This window comes from Pezoporus wallicus, unplaced genomic scaffold (genome assembly GCF_028554395.1).
Source record: "Pezoporus wallicus isolate ANWC-B61680 ecotype Strahan unplaced genomic scaffold, APGP_CSIRO_Pwel_v1 contig_2348, whole genome shotgun sequence".
Classification (NCBI taxonomy): domain Eukaryota; kingdom Metazoa; phylum Chordata; class Aves; order Psittaciformes; family Psittacidae; genus Pezoporus; species Pezoporus wallicus.
In genome coordinates, this window is record NW_026636985.1 from 405,969 (window position 1) to 414,903 (window position 8,935).

Here is an 8,935-nt window from a genome sequence, read left to right on the forward strand (position 1 = left end):
TCTCAGTGAGGGTGACGGAACACTGGAACAGGCTGCCCAGGGAGGTTGTGGAGTCTCCTTCCCTGGAGACATTCAAAACCCGCCTGGAGGCATTCCTGTGTAACACTATCTAGGTGTTCCTGCTCCGGCAGGGGGATTGGACTAGATGATCTTTTGAGGTCCCTTCCAATCTCTAGCATACTGTGATACTGTGAACTAAACCAAAGGAATACCCCTTGCAATAAACAGTAACAAACCTGAGCTGCAGTGGGAGACGGAGAGGAGGCATCACCAGGCAGCCACAAGGGATAATGAAGGGCTAAGCAAAAATGAGGTGAGGATGGTTCTGGGCAGCACATTCTATGTTATATTGACTAGCTGCTTTTAGAGAACAGGGTAAAATGAGCATAAACAAAATTCAGGAGTACTGAAGCCACTAGGAGCCTCCTACAGTATAACAGTGAATGTACTATGACTGAATGCTCAGGTTTTGCCTAGAAAACAAAAATCTGCTGTAAACATCTGCATTAGGGAGTGAAAACCAGGACAAGCCTGAGCATGGAACTACAAAGCTGTGATACAGTGGAGGCCTGTCCTCTAGCACCATGGAAAGTTTGTCAATAGCTCTAAACCCAGCTACCTTGAAGTTTGCCTACTTCCAAGTGTTCCTATATGTTATCATTTTATAATTGCGTATAAAGAAGCTCCTCATTCTCTTATATATGTGAAGAGTACATATGGGTATAAGGCAGTGGAGAATATTTTATCTAAATTGGGATTCTGAGGTCTTCTTAAGAGTTTAATTCCATTTTCATTTCACTCCCTGGGAAAGCTCCTGAAGGAAGAGGTATGACCATACACAAGAGCTGCCAGCTCTGAGCACAGCGTGACTGCAGCTGATGGGATGCAGTGTGGGGAGAGGAACATGGAGCGGGGAGTGCTTGCTGGAGGGGGGACCTGCAGGCTCTGTGAAAGCCTGGCTGCAGAGGCTCTGGCTGCTTGGGAGAGAGCTCTTAAAGGATAGAGATGTGGTCTAGTCAGGAAATGCTGCTCGATACCAGATGTGTTAGCTTGTAGCCAAGACATGTAGTATTAGGTCTCTCTCTTTATATCATTCTGTTAATGAACAGTCTCTGATAAGAGTGTTTCTGCTTCTGGGCCTTCTGTAATATCAAAGGGTAGATTTCTAACTGTAATTACATAGGCATTAGCCTTTCTTCCTTTCAGCAGCTACTATTAGGTTGTTGTGATAGAAAGATGAAATACAGCATTAATATACCCCAGATATAATGTTGAACACACTTGAATCAAGTGTTTTAATTTCGTCAATATTTATAGGAGATGTCTGAGTCAACGGACTAGGGTAATTGCTGGAGCAAAAGGTAGGACAAAGCATTTCGAGGAAAAATCCTCACAGGAATATTATCTTTCTACCAGAGAGCATTCAAAATAAGAATGCATCAAGATTTGCCTGGTTTTAGCAAATCCCACAGCACATTTCAAGTCCTGTATTAGGAAAGCAGTTCCCATGGATGGGGGATACACCCTAATGTCTAGAAAAGTTCCTTAAATGAGGAAATATTTTATGTGACCAGACAGACTGATTGCTCAAAGAGTAGTAATCTGCAGTGCCTAATTAGTCCATTAAGTCAAATTGTACTTAGCAGGCATGACACAATTACATTACAATGGAAACACAAAGGGAATTCAGGGTCTATTACCATATAGAAGGTCAGTGGCTCCGGAGAAACACTGCTTTCTTTGCAAAATACGAGGTGGGAGTAGCTAGGAAAAGGCTTGTTTTGTGAATGTCTTTACTTTCCATTCATAGTTTCTTTAAATGGTGGAGCAACTTAAAAGACACAATATTTTATTACTGCTCTGTCTGCTTAAAGTTGGATATGGGAGCACTGGCACAGAGGAGAGGAGCAAACACGTGATAACCTGGGGTGGCTGTGAGTGCTGTTGGTCATCCGGAGAGTCTCCTCTGTTGAAGATCCAGCAGACACCTACTTTGGTCCCAGTACCTGCTCAAACTCTAGCTTGAATACAGTCAATTTCTGGCTTTGGAACCCCCCCGTGTGGAAGAAGTTTCTTCTTCCTCCACCATCCTTCATGTGGCCATGCCTTTCTGTGACACCTCACCCAGCACTGGCTGTCTCTCAAGTAGCTGATGTAGTGATGGCTTGCACAGTGTTACTCTAAGCTAGTCCTGCATTTCTTCTCTCTCTGTTTCCCAAAAGAGTGTCCAAATGGGGAGGGAAAGGGAAGGGAGGCAGAATGCCATAAAAGCTTGAAACTAGAGGTGAAAGGATTATTAAAGTCTGTATTAATTAAATCTCCTGTTCGTGGAAATCTTGAAACTAAAGTTGGTGTAAACAGGTCGAACCAGCGAGTTTTGCTTTACCTGTCCACTGACACAGGAATATTCATTGCTTTTCAAACTTCCTCATGAAGTGTAGAAATGTGGACACTTAGAGGACAATGCAGTGACATTGTAGGGTTTTTTTTTTACTGTTTCTCTACAAATATTGACACCCAGGATCCATAATTAAACAGGCATGCTTTTGAGGATGGAGAAATGTATTTACTGATATGAGAGTCAAAAAGTCATAGAGGAAGAAATAACTGTGCATGACCTTCCTTTGTTGGAAGAGGATTTTAGTTTCCTACCTAGCAGCTTCGGAATAAAACTTAAGTTATAAATCATAGACGTTTGTGGGGGTTTTTGTGTGTGCATTTCCCTCTCCTCACCCCCTGTACCCCCCATAAATGCTTAAGTAGTTAAAATATTCACCATGCAGGGCTGGTACTCTGAAGAATTAATCAAACTGTCAGGCTGTAGACCAGACACTGCAGAGAATACACAGTGGTGTGTCATGGTTACTTAGCAACTATAGCTGAAGAGGTTAAGGTAGAAAATACTGTCAGTTTGCTGTGTTTGAGATCTCCTTTTCTCCCCTCCTTTGTATACATATTTTTTCCCCCAACAGATGAAGTCTTTTGTATGGTTTAATGATCTTATGCTATAGCTTTCAAAAGAACCTACGATTTCTGTAGACCAATTTGAATTAAATGACTAATTGTGAAGATGTGAGTGTAGCTCCTGACAAGAACAGGAGCTGTTACCCAGAATGTGTATAAAAAAAAACCCCACTGTTGAATGGGAAACGGTTTAATTTTACTGTCATTTCTTTTCCCTTAAAAACCAAGGTAAGTTTTTAAGGGCTAAGTGCAGTTTGACTCAAACATCATTGAAACAATGTTCTACCGTGGTGGCAATGGAAGTGGGAACTGTTTGGCACTTACATTATTGGTGGTAATATTTATTGCCCTGATAAGGAAATGGAGCTTGCTTACTAGGAGGAAACAGATGACCCCTCTCAGCTGTGTTCTGCTGGAAGATTTGCCTCTGGCAGGAGGTTAAAAATAATAGCAGTTCTGAAAATTTTATGAAAGCTTCAGGGTAAGTGTTACTTTAACATCAGCAGCTCTAACACAAACAAGCCTTAAATCCTGCAACTTATGAAATGACAATGAGGAAAGGATCCACGATTTCTGTTGTGCTCACGAAGGGCGCATGTCTGAATGTAGGAGTATGTATGTGCATACACAATGTACACAAAGGGACCTTTGTGGAAGGAGTAGAAGGATTGCCAGGAGCTGAATGTAGGCATTGAGGCCGTTCAGTATCACTAATCTGTAGCTCTTCAGTTTTGTATAATGCAAAGGGAGAGAAAACAACCCACTGACCTCCAATATGAGTCCCAATCCGTTTCTGTGTGTACACCCATGCTCGCTGTTTCCATGTGGTAAAGCGTGTCCTCATCTAGATGACAACATGCATGTGCACCTCATTGCCTTTATTGAATTTTGACTACTATTTAGGATTTGAATTCTGAATATTAGCTTCTCAAGAAGAATATTATCATACAGCCCTTTCAAATGTCATGTAGGAAACTCATGGCTTCTATAGGAGTACCGAAAGCTGAGTGTGATGTGGAAATAAATTGTCCCACTGCAATCAGGGTGACCACTGATGCTTAGAGACATAGTTAAGTAAATGGTTACAGATGAATCGGTGAGGAGGAAATCGAGCCCCTTAAGGATATAGGGTCCACTTTGGGTTTCCAGAAGCAGTATGAGCAAACAGTGCAATCAATACATTCTATAAATATACATTAATCTGACTGCAGTTCTCTTTTCTCTCCCTTTGTCTTGAAAAAGAAATGGGAGCAAAGAAAAAGCAGGCTTTAAAATAATCCTTCTGAAATATTTGAGATGATACAGTTGAAAGTGCATGCACCTTTTGAGTGTAGTCCAACTTGGTTGCTAGGCATGTCCAGTCCTCTCAAACATCAATCCTAATGGAAATGGTAGTTATATGTGTGCTGTGTTCAGAAACTCTGTAGTATACAAAGGAAACGCCTGTAAGTTTGGGGATGTTTGGCAGTTGAGCAGAAGATGGATCCGGACAGCTACACTGTTTGTAGGCTTTTATTCTTTGATAGTAATTTGCTAAGGTGCTGACAGTGTGCCCAAACTCTACGTTGGATAGATAGCAAGACAGTCCCTAAATATGGCTTTGCTTTATTTATTGTTAGCAGGATTTTTATATCCCACTCTTATATCTTGTGGTTCCATTGATTTTTTTACTGGTTGTGTAATTTAACTGTGTATTGATTCATTGGCTTTCTAGAACTCTACATCTGTTTCTGTAATCACCCAGCTTTGGGGTGGGTGTGTGTGAGAGAGAAGAGGAATAACTATGAAATCCATGTCTATGCCTGCCAAGTTTATTCACCAGTTGCTCTTCCACCCCCATTCTTGCTGGTTTTTTTGCACTGCGTTTAGTTCTTTTTAGTAACTAATGATGATCCTTGCCTTATTGTTTGCTCTTTCACTGCATTGATCTGGCGGTAACTGAACCAGAGTCAGTACATTGTGGTAAGGAGCCATGATCATCAGGTTCACTGTGTTTCTCTGGTGCTAGCACATTCTTTTGTGCAGGTATTACATGACTGCTGGCGAGAACCCACGTATTCCCCAAAATTGTGCAAGAAATCCTCAAGAGCTGGCTGCTGTCCATAAAGGCAGTGGTTTGCTTACCATTAGACATTATTGTTCTAGATAGTATCATCTAAACACCAGCTGGGCGTTACCAGTTATCTGAGTACCTCTGAAGAGGTTTGTAAGGATCCATCATGCAAATGGCATCTGTTGTCAGGAGCCATTGAGAGAGAATTTACTCTGGTGGAGTAATGAAGTGGTGTAAGGACATAATGTTCTAAGCCTGAAGAAGAAATTGCATCCCATTGTGGGCCTATTTTTCTTACTTATTGATAGATATCTTTTTTTTTTTTTATTCACAAAAAAGCATTGCTTGCACTCAGTTTACAAAAGATTATCACAGAATGTGTATATCCTCTGAAGACTTTCTGAGAAGAGAAGGGAAAGAAAATCATTGAGCATTTCCTGACTGTTAAATGGTTTGGAGGTGTTCTTATTGATGTGATTTTTATTGGAGCTATTTTCCCAAACAAGTTCTCAGCGGCAGTCCACTGGAGTGCAGTTAATTCATTAGAACAGGAAGAACTTGAGTTAAATGCATTATAGATGAACTGTTCGTACGTAATAAGGTCAATTCATAGAGGGCAAAGACACTCTAGGTTATTAGCATTTGCTACAGGAGCTCACCAACATGTGCCTTCGTCTTACCTGAGTTTGAGACAATTTCTGCAGAGTTATTTACTGACTTTGCTTAATATCCGTTGACAGAACCTGTTTAAATCTGCAGGTGATGATGCTGTGCATGTAATACTTTACTAAATAAAGGTGTGAGCCCAAGTGTCTGGTTTGCATAGTGGTTTATACTAAAGCAGTGTTGTTGCTGTAGGTGAGCATCTTTACATCAAGTATTAAGCCAAGTTTCCACAGCCTTTGTTATTTTAAAAACCAGAACTGAAATGGAGATAGAAGAGGGATAATCTCAACACGGGCTGTGATCTCAGCTTCCTGTACAACCTTACTTTGGTGGCATTAGGTGGATCTCAGTATCTCTATATTTGCTTCTCAAAGTTTCCTGGTCAAATGTGAAAGGTGTTCAATACTTCATATTGTAATGATTTTGTACATACTTCCAAGGAATACCTTTGACCCAGTCTGCCTCAAATGGTGTAAATTGGCGAAGCTCTTTTTGCTTCAGTGAAGCAGTGCTGATTGAGATAGTCTGACCTGCACAGGATGCAATTAGGAGAAGAATTGGATCTCCAGTGCTAGGAATAGTGCTTTCTGTACTGGGGTGAACAATAGGTTTAATTAGCTGGTTTGTAAAGGGCTTGAAGAAGGTGAATGGTTAGAGCAGTGTTAAAGGTCAGCCTGCTGTTTTCCACATCTATTGTCCCTTGGGAGAGGAATCAGAGCAATAGCAAGAGAGGAAATCTGAAAAGCAAAACTGTGAATAGCAGAAATGATTGTGTTTGGGCTTCTTAGTGCACTGCTTGTATGTCTCTTGTTAAACCCATGGCCATAGTGTTGAATAGCAAGGATTGCTCATGAATCACGTGAATCTGGTTTAAAACCAAGCCTTGCAGCTACCACCAATGGGAGTGTCGCTTCATTCCTTATTATTTGTATTACTCTATGGACTGCATAGTCCTAGCTAGTTCTGAGAATACCACTTCCCTTGGGGAATCTCTATGTAGAGGGTGGTTAGGTGGGGCTTGTCCAGATTGTCAGTCTGGTAAGGATAGCAGCCAGTGACTGCAATCGATTTACACTCTGGATGTGTAAAAATGATTGCTTTAGTGGCATGGGAATGGCCATATGGTACTATGAAGTCTGGTAGTACTTTAATTTAATAACCTCTCCAGTAGTGGCTACCACTAACAATTATGTTGCAAAGTGATTTTGGACACTTTTTAATTAAGACTGGCTTGCAGGAAAAATCCTAATCCATTAGAGGTCGATCTGTGCCTTGAAGCAAGGTCAGTTTTTCTTCTTGAATCAGCGCAAGGGTGGAATTCTCTCATTGTGCATATAGTAAGTAACTTAGTTTGCTTTTTCATCTGTTTAGAATTTTGATACCAGATTTAGTGCTTCTCAGCACAGAGCACGGAATATTTCTTATTGTAAGTTTTCTCTGTTTCTGGTCCGCTGATCTCCCTTGCACATTGAGTAGTGAGAACTGGAAATGGAAGCAAGGGAGCTACCATTTTCTGATATATTTTAATCCAATGTCTCTTTTAGACATACGTTTACATGTATAAATAGATAGAAATATGTATAGAAAGGGCCCACTGTCTACGATGCTGTTCATTGTAATCATCAATTTGCTACTAAGGAGAAATCTCATGTAGTTTAGTAAAGTAGTTGTAAGCCTGTAGTCATCCCTGAACTTGCAGAAGTAGCTGAACACCATGGTTGACACCTCCAACAGGTTTGCTCTGTGTCTTTAATTGCAGAATGCCTTTCTCTAGCAGTGTTTTCTAGGAAGATGGTTTTGGAATTCCTCAGCAGTGCTTTCTGGCCCATAGAGATGCCCAGTCATGTAAAATGTGCTACAGAGGAGCGAGCTGCTAAGCTAACCCTGATAATCCAGGCCCTTGGAGACTGCTGCTATGCTAGTGAGGCATGGATTAATTCCCTATTAGACTCTGCTTCCACCAATGCTGCCAAGGTAAAACTCACACCCAATTACCAGCCTGTATGTGAGTACAAAAGCCAAAGAGGAAAAAAAACTTGTGAAGATGGAGCCTTGCTAGGCAGAAGCAAATTATGCCTGTATATAAACCCAGCCTAGATTTCCTGTAGCCCACTTACGATACTACCTTACTTAGAGCTGGTTGGCCAGTTTCTTGCTGTAAAGTCTGTTGGTTTTGTAATGATTTAACTCATAGAAGTTTGTGGTTTTTGTCATTCCAGGCTCTCATTTGACAGGGCATTTGCACGAGTGTGGCAAATTCATCTGTAATGAGATGGGGCTACAGATAGGATTCCTCTAAGTGGAAGAACATGAAATAGGGTGACCTGATGCAAGAGTACGTGCGTGGGGAAAACACACTTTCAGTTGTGAGACTCAGAATGAAAGTAGTTTTTCAAGTAGTTTCCACTTTTAGTGGGTCTGAACAGTGAAGACTTAACTGGAACAACAGGCAGGGTGTAGAAAGCTGAGCAGGAATTGATTTAAAATGCCTGTTGAGAAGCATTTGTTCAACCTCTGAAGAGTCTGACTCTGAGTAAGCATCTCCTTGCCTGGCAGACTGGAAAATACCCATCTCTGAAGAGTTAACATTGAGGATCCTTCAGGGAGTACAGTCACAGCTGGTGGGGGGCTTTGCTGAAATAAAATGCCTCTGGCAACTTCCTGTTCTGCAGGCTGCAGTGTTCTTCAGAGCAGGGCAGGCTTGGAAATGAGTATAAAACAGTAGCAGTTGCTTTGCAAAGAGAAATAAAGTTGTTCAGGAAGGGAGCTGCTGGTTTTTGTCCGGCTTCTCCGACTGCTACTTTATCATTCACATTCACCTTTTCTCACATAACAATACTGTAGTCACTGAAGGTTTGGATTTTTTTTCTGCTTTAGCTCTCCAAAGTTCAAGTTGCTCTTCTGGAACTTGCATTTAACCTTTAAGAAACAAGCTGAAGTCTCTGTGTGTGACCTTGAAGGATGGGGCAGAGAGGGAAAGAAATATCACTGTGACTCACTAAAGACAGCTTTAGAAATACCTAACAAGCCATTTAATCTAAAATGGGAGAAAAGGACACTTAATGTAAGTGACAGGATCTGTAGAGGGACAAAAAGAAAGAATCTTGCCACGGTGACTAGAAGTCACATTTAGGAAAACAGACGACAGAGGCTGAGCTGGAAAAAGTAATGTCTGTTTTGTCATATGAGTCCATTCCTGAGAAATATGCCAGAGAAATGAAGATAGGAGCAACACAAGTATGGAAAAGACTA

At 41.2% G+C, this 8,935-nt stretch overlaps 1 protein-coding gene across 2 annotated transcripts in view; it reads left to right on the top strand.

Annotated features, from left to right (window-relative positions):
- Positions 1–8,547, top strand: part of RAB11FIP1 (RAB11 family interacting protein 1) — a 399,061-nt gene extending 390,514 nt beyond the window's left edge. For both annotated transcript variants that reach the window (XM_057402485.1, XM_057402486.1), the window contains one exon: positions 8,537–8,547. The gene's annotated coding sequence lies outside the window, so the exon portion shown is untranslated. The remainder of the gene's footprint in view (positions 1–8,536) is intronic.
- The last annotated feature ends 388 nt before the right edge of the window (positions 8,548–8,935 follow it).